This window comes from Lithobates pipiens, unplaced genomic scaffold, assembly GCF_037356315.1.
Source record: "Lithobates pipiens isolate NorthernLeopardFrog02 unplaced genomic scaffold, aLitPip1_a1.2 Scaffold_19, whole genome shotgun sequence".
NCBI classification, from domain to species: domain Eukaryota; kingdom Metazoa; phylum Chordata; class Amphibia; order Anura; family Ranidae; genus Lithobates; species Lithobates pipiens.
The window spans coordinates 482,081,950-482,104,003 of NW_027507764.1; positions in this window are offsets into that span (position 1 = coordinate 482,081,950).

Sequence of the window (22,054 nt, forward strand, 5' to 3'; positions counted from 1 at the left end):
AAGCCTTGGATATTTGGCCAACCGAGTCTCAGACTTTTGTCCGAAAGGCATGTGCCTGGCTTCTTTCTTGCATACTAATGGCTCACAATTGTCGGCCAACAAACACGAACGTAGTGAAGTACTACGTAGAATTTCAGCTCTTGAGCGCCACCCTTTGGGCACCTTCTGCTAATGTCATGTTTGGTAAACATTGATTCCGAGCATGCGTGTTTGTACTTTGGACTTTTTTGTGATGGACTTGTGTACACACGATACGAAAATCTGACAACAGACCGTTGTCTGCCGAAAATGTACTAGCCTGCCATCCAACATTTGTTGGTGGAAAGTTGGACAACAATTGTCTGAAGGAGCGTACTAACAGTCAGATTTTATGGTGGCCATACATGGTTCAATAAATGATTGATTTCTTTTCTGATCAACCTCTCCTGATATAAATAATCGATTTATAGTCAACAACCCATTTCATCAATATGACACACACAGGAATGTGGATTTTAAATTGACAGTTGGTAGATTGTACGTTATTGATCACATCTCATAATCTGGTCACTCAAATTCATAAACAAAGCATCTTTAGCTGATGATCGATGCAACATGATCAATAATTTTCCACCCTGGCTGATTGACTCAGTTTGATTGAATCTGATCTAAATGGAGTCTAAATCGATCAGAAAGGAAGTTATGCCTTCTCAGTTGTTTGCAGATTTGATCATTTTGATTAAATTGCGCATTGTCCCATGCCTTCTGCATTGTTCATTGTGTTGTTATTGTACTGTCCCGTTTTTATTGTAAAGCGCTGCGTAAACTGTTGGTGCCATATAAATCCTGTAGTATAATAATAATAATAATGAAGTCAAAGCATGTATGGCCACCAATAGATGCACTAGCAGATTTAGATGGACTTGACTAACAAATTAAATCCCTACTTCAGCTAACACTATTTCAAGCAGTTACAGCATTAGAGCCGGTTCACACAGGGGCAACTCAGATCCGACTTCAGGTCTCCCCTAGTCGCCTCAAGTCGCGCTACATGTAAAAATCAATGTAAGTGAATGAGAGCCATCTTAATGCACACTACGGAAGTTGCTCCGACTTCAGAAAAGGTTCCTGTACTATTTGTATCCAACTTGTAGGCGACTGGTACCCATTGATTTCAATGGAAGTCGCCTCCAAGTCAGATCTCCGTCTATATTGAGGCGACTCTCACAGAGTTATCAGCTCTCGAGAGGGAACTCCCTGCCAAATTTATTAAAAAAATTTGGCGTGGGTTCCCCCTCCGGGAGCATACCAGGCCCTTAGGTCTGGTATGGATTCTAAGGGGAACCCTACGCCTAAAAAACGGATCCATATCCCCCCAAATCCAAATCCGAGCACGAAGCCTGGCCGGTCAGGAAGGATGTGGGGAAGAGCGAGCGCCCCCTCCCCTCCTGGACCATACCAGGCCGCGTGCCCTCAACATGGGGGGGATTGGTGCTTTGGGGAAGGGGAGCGCCCTGCGGCCTCCCCCACCCCAAAGCACCTTGTCCCCATGTTGATGAGGACAAGGGCCTCTTCCCAACAACCCTGGCCGTTGGTTGTCGGGGTCTGCGGGCGGGGGGCTTATCGGAATCCGGGAGCACCCTTTAATAAGGGGGCCCCCAGATCCCAGCCCCCCACCCTATGTGAATGAGTAAGGGGTACATCGTACCCCTACGCATTCACCTGGGGAAAAAATGTCAATAAAAAACTCAACACAAGTTTTAAAAGTCCTTTATTAAGCAGCTCCGGGGGTCTTCTAAGGAGGTCGGGGGGGGTCTTCTGACGACTTCTCCGCTCTGTTTGGCCTCTTCTCCCGGTGTCTGGCCTCTTCTCCCGCTCTCCGGTGTCTTCTCCCGGGCTCCTCCGCTGTCTTCTTGCAGCTCTTTTACTAGCGGAGGAGCCCGGTCTCCTCCACCCCCTTCCTGACCAGCCAGGCTTCGTGCTCGGATAAGGGTCTGGTACGGATCTAGGGGGTTTCCCTTAGATCCATACCAGACCTAAGGGCCTGGTATGCTCCCGGAGCATACATGGACATACCAGCTCATTCTCTGATTGGCCACGGCAAAAGTCGCCTGGCCGGGGGCGACTTAAAGTCATGTTGTAAGTCGCCCCAAGTCGTGTTGACAAGTCGTGTCCAAGTTGCCTCCAAAAGTCGCGTTGGAAGTCGTGTTGCCCCTGTGTGAACCGGCTCTAAGTGTAAAAGAAAAAAAATGAAAACAAAACAAATGCAGCCACCACATCTAGGAACTGGTAAGCTGCAATATGAAAAATGTTTGTTCTTGGGTTTAATACCACTCAAGGCTGGCCATACACTAATAGAAATTGGTAAAAAAAAAATTGTTTTCGGAATGTTCGCTGGATTTATTATTATATATCATTAATGATAAATCTGACCGAATCAACAATAATTTTTAACTTTAGTGATTTTTTTCTCATAATTTTTTCTCAAAAGAATTAATTTCTAACAGTGTATGTGTTTTTTTTTTGTTTTTTTATTGTGGAAAGTCTATTCATTCCAAAATTGAATGTTAAAAGCAAACTACATTTTGAAATACTTTCAAACAACATTCAAGTCATATTGGCATTATCAAAGGTTCTGACAGGGCTGTTTTGTATGAGTCCTACCAACGTCTACCAATGTATGGCCAGCTTTATACAGGGCTGGCACCAGGTATTGATCGAGGAGGGTATAATTCCTACTAATTCCTTCTATATGCCTTCTCAGGATGCTGGTCCTGAAGTATGTTATTAACAGTAATTTGTTATCCCATAGACTGAATTTATTGTGTATATACTAAATGAGGTGTCATAGCTAAAGATTTAGAATGAAAGGGGGACCGACTGAATATCCCTTCTCACCCATTAATATATTCTGTTAGTGGTTTAAGTGTCCCCAATCACCTATTAATATATATATAGTCAGGGATTATCATGAGTGTCCCATTTCATCCATTAATATATATTGTGACAAGCTTTGGGTTTCTCTGCTTCTTTCTTTTTGTACAGGTTGAAGTGAGATACACGCTTTCCTTACATTACCAGGATCTCCAGACTTTCTAAACAAGTGGCCAGTTTCCTGACCTTCAGATTTTAGGGGGCCCAGACTGTGGCCAGCGGGTGCAGAAAATGTTGCTTTGCCAATGGGAGTAAATATTTCTTCAGCCTCAGTGGTCAGAGGAGTAAAAATGCTCCAGAATTGGTGGTCAGGGGAGTAAAAATGCTCCAGGCTTGGTGGTCAGGGGAGTAAAAATGCTCCAGAATTGGTGGTCAGGGGAGTAAAAATGCTCCAGGCTTGGTGGTCAGGTGAGTAAAAATGCTCCAGGACTGGTGGTCAGGGAAGTAAAAAAGTTGCCTAGCACCTGTAGTCAGTGGAAGGTGGAATAATGCCCTATTGTTCATGTCTGTGGAAGAAATACCGTAGGGTCTGATTTTTGGTGTCAGTAGGAAAAAAAAAAAAGAACCCCATCGCTGGTATCAATAGGAGGAATAGTGCTCCATTGTTTCACTTATTGGGAAGGATAGTGCCTCATCATGTCTGTCAGTGAGAAGAATGGTGCGGCATTGCTGGTATCAGTGAAAGAAATAGTGCCCCATCCATGGAGTCAGTTGAAAAATAATACTCCATTGTTGTTATCAAGGGAAGGAATAGTGCACCATGATGTCAGTGGGAGTATAAGTGCCTGATTGTTGGTGTCAGTGAAAGGCATGGTGCCCCATCATTGGTGTCAATAAAATAAATAGTGCCCCATTGTTAGTGTCAGTGGGAGGAATAGTACCCCATTATTGGTGTCAGTTGAAGCAACAGTGTGTCATTGCAAGTGTCAACAGGAGTAATAGTGCTCCATCATTGTTGTCAATGAAATAAATAGTGCTCTATCATTGATGTAAGTGGGAAAAATAATGCTTCATTGTTGGTGTCAGGAGAAGAAATAGTGCCCCATCATTAGTGTCACCGGGAGGAATAGTGTTCCATTGTTGTTGTCAGTGGAAGGCACAGTGTCCCATTTTTGGTGTCAGTGGAAGAAATAGTGCCCCATTGTCCATGTCAGTGGGAGTGATAGTGCACCATCATTAGTGTCAGATAGAAAAATGCCCCTTTGTTTGTGTGAGAGGAAGGAATAATGTCCCATTCATGATGTCTGGGAGAAAAAGTGCCCCATCTTTGGTTTCAGTGAGAGAAACGGTGCCCTATCATTGGCGTCAGTTTCCCATCGTTGGCGTCAGTGGAAGAAATAATAGCTCTTTGCTGGTGTCAGCAGAACAAATTGTACCCCATTGCTTATGTCAGTGGAAGGATTTTTTTTTTATTATTGGTGTCATTGGGAAGAACAGTGCCCCATTGTGTCATTGGAAGGAATAGCACCCCAAGGGCTGGATAAAGGCAAGCTAAAGGCCATCATTTGGGGACCACGTTTATAATATGTACGCACCAAGTGTCACCGCCATTAAATCACTGTTTTATAAAAACTGCAGATTAAAATGGATTTAAAATCACACTTATACACACTAATATTTACTGTTCTAGGATTTCAATGCCCACAGCCATCTATTATTAAATATATTTAGTCAGTGATTGTAATAAATGTCTCCAATCAGCTGTTAATATATCCTGTGACAAGCCAAAGTTCCCCCAGCCCTATCCTATAGGGTTGGATGAAGCTCGTCCCTTGTTTTTCTTATTCAACATAAGCACAGACAGAAGTCTCCACTATTGAATTTTCACTTTATAAAAACAACAGACTAAACTAACAGTATATAGCAAGGTCCCAGGCCTCCTTCGATCTAATGAGAACCTCCAGGGCCAGAGATAGCTGACATCCTTCTGTATATGGTGGGTTGCATGGCATAGTGGGTGTAATGCAAGGTAGATTGATTGGGCACCAGACACTTCTTGAGTGCAAAAGAGATGTTATTTCTCTTAACAGAACTTTTGGAGAGAGGGTTAGGGCCAGGACAACCTTAGGTAGTTGAAAAATCATTTGGTAGACTCAGAGACTTCAACAGGAGGACAGCCATGCAGGGAAAGGCATCCAGCAAGACTCCACATCTGCATGTGTAGGAATGCTCTCTCCTATAGCAGTCTTTAACAGTTCCTAACACAAAGCGTAACAGTTCCTTCACTCTCACTACAATCACTTCTTGTAGTTCTTCAACCCACTCAGCTCCCAGTCTCTCACTAGACTAGATAATTCACTGCCACAAATCCCTTGAGTTTCTCCAATCTTCAGGGTAGTATCTTCCTCAAGCGTCACCCCCGCTTCTCTGCTGGGGTCCCTAGCTTGGCACTCAAGATACCTCTCAAGCTTCACCCCACTGGCCTGCCTGGTCCCTGGCTTGACACAAAAGGCTGCTCTATAAGTGTCACCTCCTCTGGCTGGTATCCCTGGCTTGATGCCCACTGAAGATTCCCGATTCTTCACTGTCTCCGGTACTTTCTTCAATTACTCACTGTGGTTCCTGATAAGGCGGGTTGTCCCTCACTGGCGACGGCTTCCCCTCTACCTCCGAATATGACAGGTTCTCAGCTACGACAGACATTCAGAAGATCCCAGGTGTGTAGGTGTCTGGATTTCTTCATTGTGTGATGCTAGGCTTGTATCCTCCTATGCTGGATAAATGGAGTCCTGTATTTTGGGCTTACCTTGAGCAACAGAAATGAATTCATGCCAACTACTACTACTGGATTTCTTCATTGAGTAGTAGTTAGAACTTTCCAGTTTCTACTCTAGGTTGGGCAACGATAGCTAACTACTACTGATGAAACAGTTTAGTGCTGAAAAGCATGATGATTGATGCTTTATTTGTAACTCTGTCTGATGGAGTGCATGTCTCCAAGACTAATGGCAGGCCTACAGGAGTGAATGGAATCTGTTCAATGATGTTAGGTGTTGGACAGGGTTGGAAAAGTGTGCATATTCTTCCCCTTCGATGGATAGTGGTATTATGTAGACTAATGTTAGGGTGAATACACAATTTTACTTGTGATTATCTGCATGTTTCACTATAATATCAGGCATGACTGTAGAACACAGGGCGCCCAGTCAGAAATCAGAAAAGCTTTTTTTCTACTTTGCTGATATGCATTGAAGGAAGGCTAGACACCTAGGGTGGTAGTATTTTAAATGAACTATATTCATCATTCTTCCTTAGTGCCTTGAGCTAGCAGGAAAGAAGCCCATTGATTACCAGTAGGAAAGAGGTTCAGGGTTGCCACTACCATGGGTTTGAGACAAATCCTGCAGGTTCCTAGTCCCAGCGAATTTAAAGTGGGCTGGATTATTTGTAACCATAATTCAATGCGTGGAATTTTCACTTAAACCAGTATTAAACCCAAAAGCAAACTTTTATTATATTTCAACTTACCAATTCTAAGATGTGGTGGCTGTGATAGTTTTCTTTTTTTTCCTCACCTTGTGATCTAGCCAGTAAGTCTGTTGTTTTGCAACAGAACAAGCTGGCCTGCAAATCTAGCAGTTTGAAGGCTGAGACAAACCATTTATCACTGACAGAGGTGCTTACAACAATCAGATTTTATTTGTTTATGCAAAACCTTTATCCCGAAAAAATAACTGATGTAGCTGCTTAAAAAGTGTTAGCTGGAGTTCACCTTAATTTGTTAGTGTATCTAAATCTGCTAGTGTATTTAACATCTATTATCCCTTCAGATTAACAATGCTGCCAACAATGAGGGCTTTGTTTGTGCCTGCCCCCTAACTATAAAAGGATGGGTTCCCAGAAGCGCTTTGTCAGTGTGTGTTGGAGCAGGTTAGAAATTGCAGTCTGTTTCAGAATGAATTTCTTTATTGTGGTGTGATGCTGTATTGCAGGGATATGCAATTAGCGGACCTCCAGCTGTTGCAGAACTACAAGTCCCATGAGGCATAGCAAGACTCTGACAGCCACAAGCATGACACCCAGAGGCAGAGGCATGATGGGACTGGTAGTTTTGAAACAGCTGGAGGTCCGCTAATTGCATATCCCTGCTGTATTGTGTGTTATTGTGCTAAATAATTGTGTATTTTGGGGTGGTGTGCTAAATCTTCTTGTGCACTCCTTTGTGTTCACAGTTCAGACACCCAGGAGACCTTATTAGGAAAATCTTTTTTTGTGTGTCAGCATCAACTATGGCTACTGTTAAAGTGGTTGTAAACCATTACAACACACTTTGACCTACAGGTATGCCTAGATTAAGGCTTACCTGTAGGTCCAAGAAATATCTCCTAAACCTACACGGTTTAGGAGATATTTGCCGAAAGACAGGCACCGCTGCCTATGGCGCATGCACCGTAGACAGAGGCGCGCAGGCGCACTGAGCGCAGCACCCGTCATATATGCCGCGCGTGGCGGCTCCCGTGCGCATGCGCGGGAGTGACGTCATCGCAGCTTCGCCGAATGACAGCAACGGAGCGGCTAGACCCACCGAGAAGATGGATGCGGCGGACTACAGGGGACAGCGGTGACATCGCTGGCTCCTGTGTCAGGTAAGTGACACATAATGGACTACTATGCGATGCATAGTAGTCCATTATGCTTTACCTTTGCAGGGAATGAAAGAGGAAGTAAACCCATCAGGGTTTAACCCTTTCCCGCCGAGCGTACGCACATCTGCGTACTCGGCTTCCGGGGGTTATACCGGGATGATGCCCGCACCTGCAGGCATCATCCCGGTACCGTTTTTTACAGCAGGCGATTGGCTATCCAGGCATAACAACCGATGCGGCTAAAAGCCGCTCGGCTGTTATGCCGGAGGAGCGGGAGGGGACGTCCCCCCCTCCCGCCGCCTCTCGCCGCTGTTACCGGTGCTCCCGCTCGATCGGGAGCACCGATTAAACATCCGTCGGCTCTGGCTGCTGGGGAGGAACTGGAACGAAGCCGTAATCGGCTTCGTTCCAGTCTCCTCATCGTAAACACGGAAGCGACGTCATGACGTCACTTCCCGTTTACTCGGCTGCCAATGGCGCCGGTTTTAAAAAAATATCCGGTATTCAGAATCGCCGTTTTCGGCGATCTGAATACATTGAAGTGTAAAGGAGGGGTGGGGGGTCTTTTAGACCCCCGATCCCTCCATAAAGAGTACCTGTCACCACCTATTACTGTCACAAGGGATGTTTACATTCCTTGTGACAGCAATAAAAGTGATCAAATTTTTTATTTTTATTTTTAAACAATTTAGTCATTTAAAAATAAATAAAATAAATAAAAAAATAAAAAAAAAATTTTCAAAGCGCCCGCCGTCCCCGCGAGCTCGCGAAGCAAAGAAAACGCATACGGAAGTCGCGCCCGCGTACGTAAACGGTGTTCAAGTCACACATGTGAGGTATCGCCGCGATCGTCAGAGCGAGAGCAATAATTCTAGCAGTAGACCTCCTCTGTAACGCTAACCTGGTAACCGTAAAAATTTTTTAAAGCGTCGCCTATTGAGATTTTTAGGTACCGTACTTTGTCGTCAATCTACAAGTGCGCGCAATTATAAAGTGTGACATGTTTGGTATCTATTTACTCGGCGTAACATTATCTTTCACATTTCGCAAAAAAATTGGGCTAATTTTACTGTTTTGTTTTTTTTTTATTCATGAAAGTGTCCCTTTTCCCAAAAAGTTGCGTTTAAAACACCACTGCGCAAATACCGTGTGACATAAAATATTGCAACAATCACCGTTTTATTCTCTAGAGCCTCTGCTAAAAAAATATATATAATGTTTGGGGGTTCCAAGTAATTTCCTAGCAAAAAATATGGATTTTAACTTGTAAACACCAAATTCCAAAAATAGGCTTAGTCATGAAAGGGTTAAGCTACTGACCTCCCACCTGCAATCTTTTTTTTTTTTTAGCTTTATTCTTTTTTTATTTTATGTTTAGCAATTTTGAAACATTTCTGCTAGGTAAAAATGTGTTGAGGTTTAACATTTCAGGATAAATGTACTTTTGGGGAGGTACATTTTATTTTGTTGGGCCTTTTTTATTTCAGGGTATACAATGTACACTTGTCGCTGCCCTTTGTTTGCATCACATCTCCGCATACTTGTGTGGTAAAGCCGTGTTCCCCGAAGCACCACTTATCTATTCCTCCTATTGCTATTACTGTCACTAATTGTAGGCAATTCTCTCAATTAAAAATGGCAAGCAGGCCTGAAATGAGAGGCAGAACTGGACAAGCAGTTTATGTAGCATAAAGCAGTGGTCAGGCTGCACTGTTACAAAGAGAGGTATCTGCTGCTTGTCCCCTGACAGTGTGGACCAGATCACTTTCACCACTTAAGGACCAGGCCTATTTCTGACATTTGTTGTTTACAAATTAAAACCAGTATTTCTTGCTAGAAAATTACTTAGAACCCCCAAACATTATATATATAAAATGTATTTTTTTTTTCTTTCTTAGCAGAGACCCTAGAAAATAAAATGGAGATAGTTGTAAAAGTTTATTTATGTCACACCGCATTTGCGCAGAGGCCTTACAAACCCATTTACGCCGGATGTAGTCACGGATGCGAGCCTTAAGGGTCTTCTTGCTGGAACGTGGACCGTTGGAGATATTTACAGTACTTAGAGGTAAGCCTGATTATATGCTTACATGTACCGTATATACTCGAGTATAAGCCGAGATTTTCAGCCTCTTTTTTGAGGCTGAAAGTGCCCCCCTCGGCTTATACTCGAGTCATCGCTGTCTGCCCGCTCGATCAGCGTGTCGAGCAGACAGACAGCGGCCATTCTATGATTCAAAAGCCGCGCCTCCGGCTCCGCCTTCGCCTGTGATAGGCGGAACACTGAATTTCCCAGCAGCCTGTGTTCCGCCTATCACGGGCATCTTCTCATCCTCGTACTACGGACGAGGATGATACGACGTCCGTGATAGGCGGAACACAGGCTGCTGGGAAATTCAGTGTTCCGCCTATCACAGGCGAAGGAGGAGGCGCGGCTTTTGAATTTTACAATGGCCGCCGACGAAGAGGGCACGGGACGGAGGCAAGGCAAGGCAAGGCACGGCACGGGACAGGACAGGACGGGACGGGACGGGACGGGACGGGACGAAGGCAAGGCACGACACGGGACGGAGGCTCGGGACAAAGGCTCGGGACACAGGTAGGCTGGACACACACACACACACACACACACACACACACACACACACACGGATGGAGACACACACACACGGATGGATGGATGGATGGAGACACACACACACACAGGGATGGATGGATACACACACACACAGGGATGGATGGATGGATGGAGACACACACACACAGGGATGGATGGATGGATGGAGACACACACACACAGGGATGGATGGATGGATGGATGGAGACACACACACACAGGGATGGATGGATGGATGGACACACACACACACAGGGATGGATGGACGGACACACAGGGATGGACGGACACACAGGGATGGACGGACACACAGGGATGGACGGACACACACACAGGGATGGACAGGCATATCTCACCCTCGGCTTATACACGAGTCAATAAGTTTGCCAGTTTTTTTGGGGGTAAATTGGGGGCCTCGGCTTATATTCGGGTCGGCCTATACTCGAGTATATACGGTAGGTATAAATAATTAAAAGGCCTTTACTTCGACTTTAGCAAGCTTTTTTACATACACAGCCAATGTACAATATTTGTGGCTATTGTCTCTCAAAATAATATACTCTTTTATTGCAAGTGTAGGTATTGTAGTATTTATTAACTTTTTGCAATTGTGTGATTCTGTAACAAGCTGTGAGCTGCAGTTTGTCAATTGGTACCTCTTCAGGAGTGATCTCTAAGCAGAGAGTGTAATATGCTTTAGCACGGTGGGCTATAGAAGTATTATTCTGCATTAAGGATACACTTCTTTTTCTGTCTCTACCCTCATGGGCCTTTGCCCTCTGAAGATGTCATCTTAACATCTGTATCTCTCCCAGGCCTTGGGGTTGAAGGATGCAGGGCTCTCCCATCCTGGGAGGTATTCCTTAAGATGTTAGCTGCTGGAGCAAACAGTGCCAAATAGAGGAAACAAGCTGTGACTGTACCCCACACTGGAAATGTGGCAAAAGACTAGTTGAATGGGAAGTATATTGTTCTGCATTGGAAAGTAAAGATTGAGATACAGGGCTTGGATCTAGCCTGTCTGATGTGGAGGTGCAGTACAAAATTTAGGGTGGTGTACAGTGGTCCTCAGGGCAGAGGAAAGGGGGTGAGCATGGCAGAGAACAATGGTCAGAAGCACAGTGTAAGGAGTCCACAGGGTGTAAGACAGGGGTCAGCAGCAGTGTACAGGCATCCACGCAGGGCTGGACTGGGACAGAAATTTGGCCCTGGACTTCATCCAGACCGGCCCACTTACATTTTGAGTGGCCCATCAGCACCCCCTTACATCAGAGTGTCCCATCACCAGACCCCTTACATCAGAGTGTCCCATCACCAGCCCCCTTACATCAGAGTGTCCCATCACCAGCCCCCTTACATCAGAGTGTCCCATCACCAGCCCCCCTTACATCAGAGTGTCCCATCATCACCCCCCCTTACATCAGAGTGTCCCATCATCACCCCCCCTTACATCAGAGTGTCCCATCATCACCCCCCTTACATCAGAGTGTCCCATCATCACCCCCCTTACATCAGAGTGTCCCATCACCAGCCCCCTTACATCAGAGTGTCCCATCATCACCCCCCTTACATCAGAGTGTCCCATCACCAGCCCCCTTACATCAGAGTGTCCCATCACCACCCCCCTTACATCAGAGTGTCCCATCACCACCCCCCTTACATCAGAGTGTCCCATCACCAGCCCCATTACATCAGAGTGTCCCATCATCACCCCCCTTACATCAGAGTGTCCCATCACCAGCCCCCTTACATCAGAGTGTCCCATCACCACCCCCCTTACATCAGAGTGTCCCATCACCACCCCCCTTACATCAGAGTGTCCCATCACCAGCCCCATTACATCAGAGTGGCCCACTGAGCCATCGGCCCACCGGGAAACTCCCGGTAGTCCCAATGGCCAGTGCATGCCTGCATCCACGGGCAGGAAGACGGGTCAACAGGGCACAGGACAGAGCACAGGAGTCAGCAGAACCAAAGATAAGGGTCATTTATGGCAGGGCAGACGACAGGGGTCACTGCTGTCAGGGTACTCAGCAGAACTTTTCCCATCCCTGCGCCACACACAACCTGGGCACAGGTAGCAGGTCGTCTCCCCACACAGGACATAGCGGAGATCAGATTATTTTACACACAGCCACAGCACAGTGTGTAGCTGGCTACTGCAGCCATGCTACTATTCTGACCAGGGAACTTAGCAACCACCTATATATAGTGTTTGACGTTCAGTTCAGTCACTTTTTTTTTTCTTTGGTAGAAAACGAATGTCAGCGGATATGAAAACCGATGTAAAAATTGACATCCGTATATGTTTTTGAAAAAACGAGACTGAACTGAACAAAAAAGGGAAACCATGTGAAACCAGTTATTAAGTAGAACTTTTTCAAATTGTGGATAAAGTAAGGGAGGGTTACAAACCCTGAATTTTTTTTACCATCTGTGTCCAGTTGTGGAGATTTCCATTCACTTCCTGTGCCATAACCAAAACAGGAAGTGAGAGGAAATCTCTCCAAAGCAAAGAGATCCCTGGTTGTCACCAGAAGCACTGGAACTCGTGTCCCTCTTTGGAGATTTCCCCATTATTGCTGTTCTGTTGATAACCCAAAATGGACTTTTGGTTTACAGAAAAGGAAAGCTAAAGAAGGCAAATCTCCCTAATCAGGGCACAGAAAACAAAACGAAAAAAAAAAAACTGACAGGTTTTCTAATCCATCTCCACACTATCCAAACAAAAAACAGTTTTGCCTTTAGTAATACTTTAGCCTAATGCGTCAGGAAAAGCTGTGCATGCATTGACATTTTCTATGTATTGAATTTGCTTGTGGAATTAAAAATTCTGTACTTTTTTGGAATTATCACTGCTGATGGAATTACCATGTTGCGAAAGATTTTTTGATATCTGCTCCGTACAGACACCTGTTTGCATAACCTGTAACTGCACATAAATACAGTTATTTTGCTCACATTTGAAGAAACACGTCTCAAAAAATCTGTGAATTTACCAGTTAGACAATTAGCAACCTTCTCTTCAATTAGCAGCCATGATGACACGGTTTTGCAACAAGTAGATATACTATATATGTGCTAGACACAAAATGCACAGCTAAAGGCCGTACACAAGATCAGAAAATAGGACGCAAAATACTGCTTTTGAATCGATTGTAGGATAATCTGGTTGTACAATCGATTCAAAAGTCACAGTTTTCGTCCAAAATTATCCGGAGGGACAAACATGAAAATATTTCTCGTACAGTACCAGACAGTATAATTTGTTTAATCAGTACAGTTTTCCTTCCAAAATAGATATACAATACAATGCATTGCATCACTTAAAAAAATGTTTTCTGTTGTAGGAGAATTTTTCGTACTTTTGTAATCTTTTCCTTTTTAAAATGAGACTAGCAAGCAAAAAAAACAGACGATCTTTTGTCCGATAATCTCATTGTGTGTATCAGGTTTAAGTCTTCCTTCAAGTTTAAATAGAATTTTGAAACAAACAAGGCAGAAATGTCTGTATGTATCTGATCTAGGCAGATGGTGTCGGAGGCGGGATTCAAACCAGCAACCCTTTTTGCTGCTAGGTAAAAGTGCTAACCACTACACCACTGTGCTGCCCAAATATATATCTATAGATGTAGGTACTTGTGTCCACCAGCAGAGAGAAGTTGGGTAGATGCCACACTCCCAATTCTGGTGGCATAATAATGGTCTAGCACCGGAGTCTTTAAATTACAGCTCTCCAGTTGTTCAAAAAGAAGAACCCGCTCCAGGTGTCTACTTCCTAATGATCTCTCCCCTCTCCAGGAGTGGGTGCAGCTCAATGCAACCATATGCAAAAATTGAACAAAAAGGTCCGGATGGCCGCACTTCAATGAAAACAATTTCTTTATTGTTATAATAAATCCATGCAGCTAGGATAAAACCACTGACGCGTTTCACACCATTATAGCAGGTGCTTATTCATAGCTATGAATAAGCACATGCTATAACAGTGTGAAAGGCATCAGGGAATTGGGAATTTTATACACCTGCCCAGCAAACAGAGTAGAGAAAAGACAAGGAGAGGCGCCCATCTCCTTGTCTTTTCTCAGCTCTTCTGGACCTTGCTTCTAGTCTTTTTGGTGGCAGCCCTGACAGACTTATGTATGTATGTATCTCTCTCTCTCTCTCTCTCTCTGTGTGTGTGTGTGTGTATATATATATATATATATATATATATATACACCCACCTCTGCCCCCTTGGACTATTAGGAACTATTTAATGAGGTATTGTTGCATTGCACCTTTTTACTTGTTTTACAGCAAGCAGAGTAGAACAGTAGGAGTGCATACCTTCTGACATTTAGAATAGGAATGAGGGACACCCATTAGCAAAAGTATGTAGGCATAGGACTAACCTCCACCACACCCCCTTAAGCCCTGGTTCACACCAGTGTGGCTTTGAAATTGTGCTACTTCAGTGCGATTTGGTTCTCCGATTTCATTGCGGTTTACGACTTCATTTAACAGAAGCCGATGCACACAAGTGCTTTTGTTTACCACTACTATTCCTTTATACTGGCTATTGAAATTTACACATGCAGCAATTTAGAATTTGGATAAAAGGTTTAGCACTAGGAAACACTTGACTGCTGAGAAGTATAGGCTCATTTATGACCAACACCTTGTCCCCCCAAAAAACACAGAAGCTGATTAATTTGGAAATAGGGCAAGGCCACAGCTTGCAAACAACAATGCCAGTCACAGTGTATCATGTAAAAACATAAAACACACATAGTCTAAAAGGCCTGTTCTTACCATCAGAGCCAGACAGGCATTATACTGACCCCAGAATTTAACTTGAGGGCCCATAAAGCAACATCAATTGCTGGCGAGGTCAAAACCGCCACCAAAGCTGTGACACAAAACCGCAACGGGAGAGAGGGAGGGTGGGCAACTCTTGTGACAGCCGAATCTCCTCAGAGTAGTTGGATGTGACCCAGCATAGCCTTTTCCTAGAGTTCAGGCTCCACCCAGTTGCCTCAGTTCTTTGTAGCCAATCCTAAGGGAGCTACTTAACTTCCCTTTTAGGTTCACACCCACAGTGATGCCATGCTTCCACTCAAGGCTCCCTTTCCCTAAAATTGGTTCAAGGGGCCTTCATTATGGTAGATAAATAGTGCATTTTGTATAAAACTATATACATCAGACCAAAATGAGGGACAAATGAGGAGGAAAGAAGGATAGAGGGACTTTGTTCCAAATCAGGGACAGCTGGGACTTGTGATGGTGTGGGCTTATTGCCTTCACTATAAGACTTGTAGTCATTTGGAAAGTCGTATAGACATTGTGGAGCACAGACGCAATGGGGTATTTTACTACTTGTAAAACTGGAGTGCAAAATATGGTGCAGCTCTGACAAAAAACTTGGAAGTTTAGTTTCTGTGCAGAGCGTAACTGCTTCCTGACCAGCCGCCCCCAAGTTGGCTTCCCTGGGCAAGCCGTCGTAGCTGTACGCCGGCCGCTTTAAGACCACTAGGGGACTCACGGCATGGTCGCGATGACCGCCAGGCACCCGCGATCGATCCACACAGACAGAACGGAAGGTCTGTCAATGTAAATAGACAGATCTCCGTTATGTCAGGGGTGAGGAGACTGATCAGTTGTTCCTAATGCTTAGGAACAACAATTGGTCTCCTCCCCCAGGCAGTCCCATCCCCCTCCCCTTAGAAACCTTCCCTAGGACACACATTTAACCCTTTGATTGCGCCCTAGTGTTATCCCCTTCCCTGCCTATGACATTTATACAGCAATCAGTGGCTATTTTTAGCTCTGACCGCTGTATAACTGTCAATGCCCAAAAAAGTGTCAAAAGTGTTCGAGCTGTCCGCCGCAATGTCGCAGTCCCAATAAAAATTTCAGATCACCACCATTACTAATAAGAAAAAAAAATGGCATAAATCTATCCCCTATTTTGTAGACACGATAACTTTTACGCAAACCAAATATATGATTATTGCGATTTTTACTAAAAATGTGTAGAAGAATACATATCGGCCTAAACTGAGGAGGAAATTTGGAAAATCTTGGGGATATTTATTATAGCAAAAAGTAAAATTTTTTTTTTTTTTCAGAATTGTCGCTCTTTTTTTTGCTTATAGAATGCAAAAAATAAAAAATCGCAGAGGTGATCTAATGCCACCAAAGAAAGCTCTATTTGTGGAAAAAAAAGGAAGTCAATTTTATTTTTGTACAAATCTTCCAGGGCTTAAGTGGTTAATTGAACAGGATGAAGTTGTCATGCACAACTGTACCAGATTTTGCACTCTCCAATTTAAGTAAATCAACACCAATGTTGGATGCAGTTTGATTCCTGGATGCAGTGACGACCTAAAGTAGCACAGGTTGTCACTAATTGGTTCTCTTCCTAGGGCTGGTTGGTTTATTATGATGTATCTCCTGACAAATACATAGACAGCAATAGCATGCCAGCAGACATCCCAACCTGCAAAAACTCATTTCAGGGAGGTGGTGCTTTGTGCTCGTAACACCCCCCAACCCCCCACCGCAAAAAAATGTTTAAATCACTATATCAATATTTTTTCACAGTGCTCATACTGAGACCAGGGGGGTGGGTGGTATGTGGCAGGTGACGGTGTAAATTTTTTTATTTTTAATAATTGATTTTTTTACAATTTAAAGTAAATTTAGAGGACTGATTTGGCGTAAAAAAACAGCGAGAATCGACGCTACAATACAATAAGGATGAGGGCGGGTTGGCCGTACCACACGTGAGAGCCTACTACCTTGCCTCGCAGCTCCAGCAGCTGGGAGGTTGGGGAGCGAGGGATATTTTGGATCCAATTCGCAGGATCCTTCAGGGCACGACAGAGGACCACATGACAGCTTTGACATGCCTGGAAGCAGGATATCCACAACTAGACCATGGGGCTCCAACTATACATCTCCTAAAAATGTTATGGTCTTATATTAAACGGCTGCTGGGGATACAGGGATACTAGTCCCATACTCCATTGTGGCGTAACATAAACTATAAAGAACTATACAAACTCAGAGGCTTTAGGAACTGGGAGGATGTGGGTATAAGATACATTGCACAGCTGTATAATGGGACTACCCTCAAATCCTTTATGGAGTGACAGTCAGAATTTAACGTACTACGCATAAACTTTTACAAATACCTACAGTTATGTTCAGTGGCGTAACTAGAATCTTCAGGGCCCCGATGCAAGAAACCACAAAGGGCCCCCCTGAACCCCAGCCAGGGCCCTTCCCTCCGAGTCCAGTGGTGGAACTCCAGGGCGTGGTCACAGGTATTACCTTTGTGAGCCCTGTAGTTCCACCACTGGCATCAGTAGTTTTTTTTTTTTATTAGTTTTTTTTTTAGGTGCCCCATTGGGGGACTGTCCCTAGGCAGGATGGGGTTCCCGTCCCCAGAAGAGATGAGGTCCTTTTCTCCAGGGCAGATGAAGTTACTGTCCTCAGGGGAGGTGGGGGGGTCCCTGTCCCCACGTGAGAAGGGGTCCCTGTCCCCAGGGGAGGTGGGGGTCCCTGTCCCCACATGAGAAGGGGTCCCTGTCCCCAGGGGAGGTGGGGGTCCCTGTCCCCATGTGAGAAGGGGCCCCTGTCCCCAGGGGGAGATGGAGGGGGTAAGTAATGGTGTGTGGGGGATGGGGTCCTCTCACTCACCATGACCAAGCTGCAGGCCGCACACTCATCCATGTTGGCCTGGGCTCCATCTAGTGTGCTGGACGGGCGATCAGCATATCTACCAGAAAGACCTTTCATCATCTGTGTATGACGGGGGAGGAGGGGGCTGGCAGATAAGCCTGCAGTGTCCTCCGGGGAGCTCTCATAGGGCTGCACTGCATCTGTGTGCTTAAAGTTTGTTTACCCGGGAGAAGTATGCAGTGCGGTGTGGGCCGGACTCGGGGGGGGGGGATTCTGGCTGGGGAGAACAGACATCGGACTGAGCGGCAATGCATGGAGCAGGAGAGGGGTACGCTGAGGAGCCGGCCGAGGACACAGGTCATGCAGGGAATGTACAACTAAAGAGCAGCCAATGCGATAGTCGAGCATGGAGCTCTGCTAGTCACCCTCCACCTCCAGCCACCTGTGTGCATGGTGCACTGGTACCCCTAGCTGCCTATGCTGCTGCCGGCCATATGTAGAGGGGGCTGCATGGGCCCCCTGCATCACAGGGCCCGGTTGCGGTCGCGACTGCTGCACCCCCTATAGTTACGCCCCTGGTTATGTTATGCATTACAGGCACAGTCGAGACAAAAGGAACTTAGATTGGTAAATCATCCAATGGTACAAGAAATCCTAATGGGGAGCGACAAGGCATGATTTCCAGGTGCTATGCTATGTTACTCAACAAGAATCAGGACCCAGCTAGTTTGCCTTGCAGACATAAATGGGAGGAGGATGTGGGAATCATGGATGGGGAGGTGTGGAACCTTTGCCTCGTTCCACCCTCGTGGTCTCAGTATCTGCTTCTCAGAGATTGTCACATCTTTACTTGTTGCACCGGGCGTATAAAACGCCAGCACGTCTCCACAAATGGGGAATATGTGATAAACCCATATGCCCAAAATGTCAGAGAGACAGTGGTGACCTGCTGCACATGTTCTGGAAGTGCCCCAAACTTTTCCGGTACTGGAAAGCAATACTAGACACAATCTTTCAGGTATTTGATTTTACTATTCAGCGAGACCCTAAGGCATGGGTCTTCAAACTATGGCCCTGCAGTTGTTCAGGAACTACAATTCCCATCATGCCTAGTCATGTCTGTGAATGGCAGAGTTTTACAATGCCTCATGGGATGTGTAGTTTTGCAACAGCTGGAGGGCCGTAGTTTGAGGATCTCTGCCCTAAGGTATGTCTATTGGGTGCCCTGGATGAAGAGATGTTATCCCCTTCTGCACATACGTCAATTCTTCGCCTGCTATACGTAGCCCACAAATTGCACAACTCTGGATAACTCCCAGGGTTCCTACTAGACATCAATGGGTAGAACAGGTCAACCGAATGCTAATAAGAGAAAAACTGACATTCCAACATAGGAATGTACCCCGTAAATTTTACACACTGTGGCCTGCATGGCTGGAAGTACCGTGGCTAGCGCCACTTTAACTAGTCAACGTTAGGCTTTTACAAGGCCATTAAGCTGAGTGGTTGGAGGAGAAGGGGAAAAATTGTTTTAAGTGGTTGGAAAAGAACTCCTACACAAATGTAACTAGTAATCACTCTTAATCCTGGTGGGTAGGACAGCATTTTAGGGAATGACTTGTCCCCAGATAACTGGGGGCAAGTAGAAACTATATACAAAGATATGGCTTCTACATTTTGTTAAATGGAGTCCTCGAAACTCCAAATGGACAGTTGTACTGTGGTTCGTTGTGATTATTTCTTTTGCTTGTATTGTTGAACATTGATTGTGAATTTTGTCATGTACTTGGTAGATCTAACTTAAAGCTTGTTCATACAATGTACGCACTGAATGCTCTTTATATTGTACTTTGCAATACCCTGCATATTATGTATCTGTGACAAACGAACATACAAAATAAAACCTTTTTCTGATTTAAAAAAAAAAAATTGATACAAAGAGATCAGTGTTCTCAGCTGTTCCCCGCCGCACTGATTTATTCCCGGGAGTTCACGAGGCACTTGCGGGTGTCCGGGAGCCGCTGCAAAAATGTGGGAGACTCCCGCACCTCGCGGGAAACTTGAAATGTCTGGGGCATGCTGTTGAGAGTTAACCCACAGGACAACCCCCTGGATGGATGGAGTTCACTTCAGGTCCTTCCAGAATTTATTTTACTGATTTCACCCACTATAGACATACCTATGCAAAATGGGTAAGAAAACTCATGTGTAGGTTCTGCTGGGAGATGGCAGGAGATTATTTCAGATTGAGTGTAAACTAGCAGCATGGCAGTGCTGGGAAATGCCTACTATTACAGTTCCATCAGTAATGATACGAAGCTCTCGCCGTGGCTCTTCAGTGGGACATTTATTGATTATTTCATTAAGGTTAATGTTTATAATGTAAGTTGCCGACTCCTTCATTGTTGCCCCAGGATATGCAATAAGACAAAATGCTTTATATAACAACGCTGCTGATGCAGCACGAACCTTCAGTTACAGGACAATGTATCCCAAAATATTGCTGCACATGACATCTACTCGGCTTCCTTTCAGGTTTATTAAGTCAGTATAGATTCCATAAGACAATAAGCCTTGATCTCTACAAATCCCGCTTCGCCTTTGTTTCATGCAGTTTATGGCTCCAACAATTACACCAAAAATTAGCATTATTGATCAGTGATATACAAGTGACAAGTATAATTACGGGTCCTTTAATCATTTCTCATAGACGCTAGACAATGTGGATGGGAATCCGAGTTGTAAATCAATAACGTCCTTTGAAAACTTGAGAGAATTGTAGCTAGTGACTGTAAACATATCTCTCACATGTTTACGACTGTGAATAGATGTATGTTTCTTGCTGCATGTTGTAGAGGGGGAGCATTTCTCAAAGTATTGGATATGTACAATTGGTAGCAAATATGCTTAATTTAGGTGTCATATGGAAGGACTGGGACTCTAAAAAGACCTGATGTGGCCAACAGAAGAGAACTATTATGGCCCATAGCTGAAATATATCTTGATCTATAGTCTGGTAGCAATGACTAAAGAACATTTCTGATTTAAAGAAAATATCCTGATCTTGGTCTTGGGTGGAATTGAGATCTGATCTAATGGATATGGAATGAATGCGTTAAGGACTCCAGAGCCGCATGGCAGCATTGCTGGGATTACTAAGTGTCACTGCCAGGACCATATCAACAATTAGCAAATAGTAATAGCAGCTGTTACATTTAAAGTGATTGTAAACCTCAGACATGAAATATGAACAAAGCATATGCTTCTATAGTGTGTACTTGTCTCAATTAGAGCACTAAGTATCATCTCTGTCTGCTGTTTCATTCTCCTGCTATCAGCACGAGTCACTGCTGACAAGTGTTCCTGACAACAAGAGAAAAAAGGTGACAGGGTAGGTAAGCTCCAGCACACTGTCTCGATTGACAGGCTGTCAGCTCTCAGAGCTTTCCTCACTGAGCTTGGCAGAGTGTAATTTTATCTCTCCGCCCCCTGTTTTCTGACAGTTTAGACAAGTTTTATAAATTCTGCACTTTATACAGATGTAGAGAAGAGAAGACTGCAGATAACCAGGTACAACTTATGTAGGAGGATTTGTTTAATATCTGGTATCACCTGAGGCCAGACACTTCACTGGGTATATGTGAGGGTTTACAACCACTTTAATGTAGCTGTTATGATACTTATTGAGGCCAAATTTTATATATTGTGAACCAATGTGTGTACTTCAAGTACATCATGTGCTGGAATTGAAAGCTGATGCTTTAAGCAAAGTGGACATTTGAGCGCCATTCACTTAAAGCGGAGTTCTGCTTTAAAATGTTTTTTTAAAAGTCAGCAGCTACAAATACTGCAGCTGCTGACTTTTAATAATCAGACACTTACCTGTCCCAGGGTCCAGCGATGTGGGGGAACAAAGCCCACCTCGTCTCCCACTCGTCTCTGCGGCGCTGGCATTGTTACTGTGGGCGCCCGGCTGTGGCTTCACAGCTGGGCACGCACTGCGCATGCGCAAGCCACACCTGGCTGGGCAATCATCTGGGACCTGTGATGTGTCCCAGATGATTACCGAGAGAGAGGGGGGAGAGGTTATCTCCCTTTAGGTCCCGCGGTGTGCCAGGAGGAAGTGGGAGCTGGAATCCTCTAAAAAGAGGGTATCTGCCCCCCCACAAAAAAATTACATGCCAAATGTGGCATGTCAGGGTGTCACCTTCCCTTAAAGCGGAAGTTCCATTTTTGGGTGGAACTCCGCTTTAAATAGAACTTTTTAGAA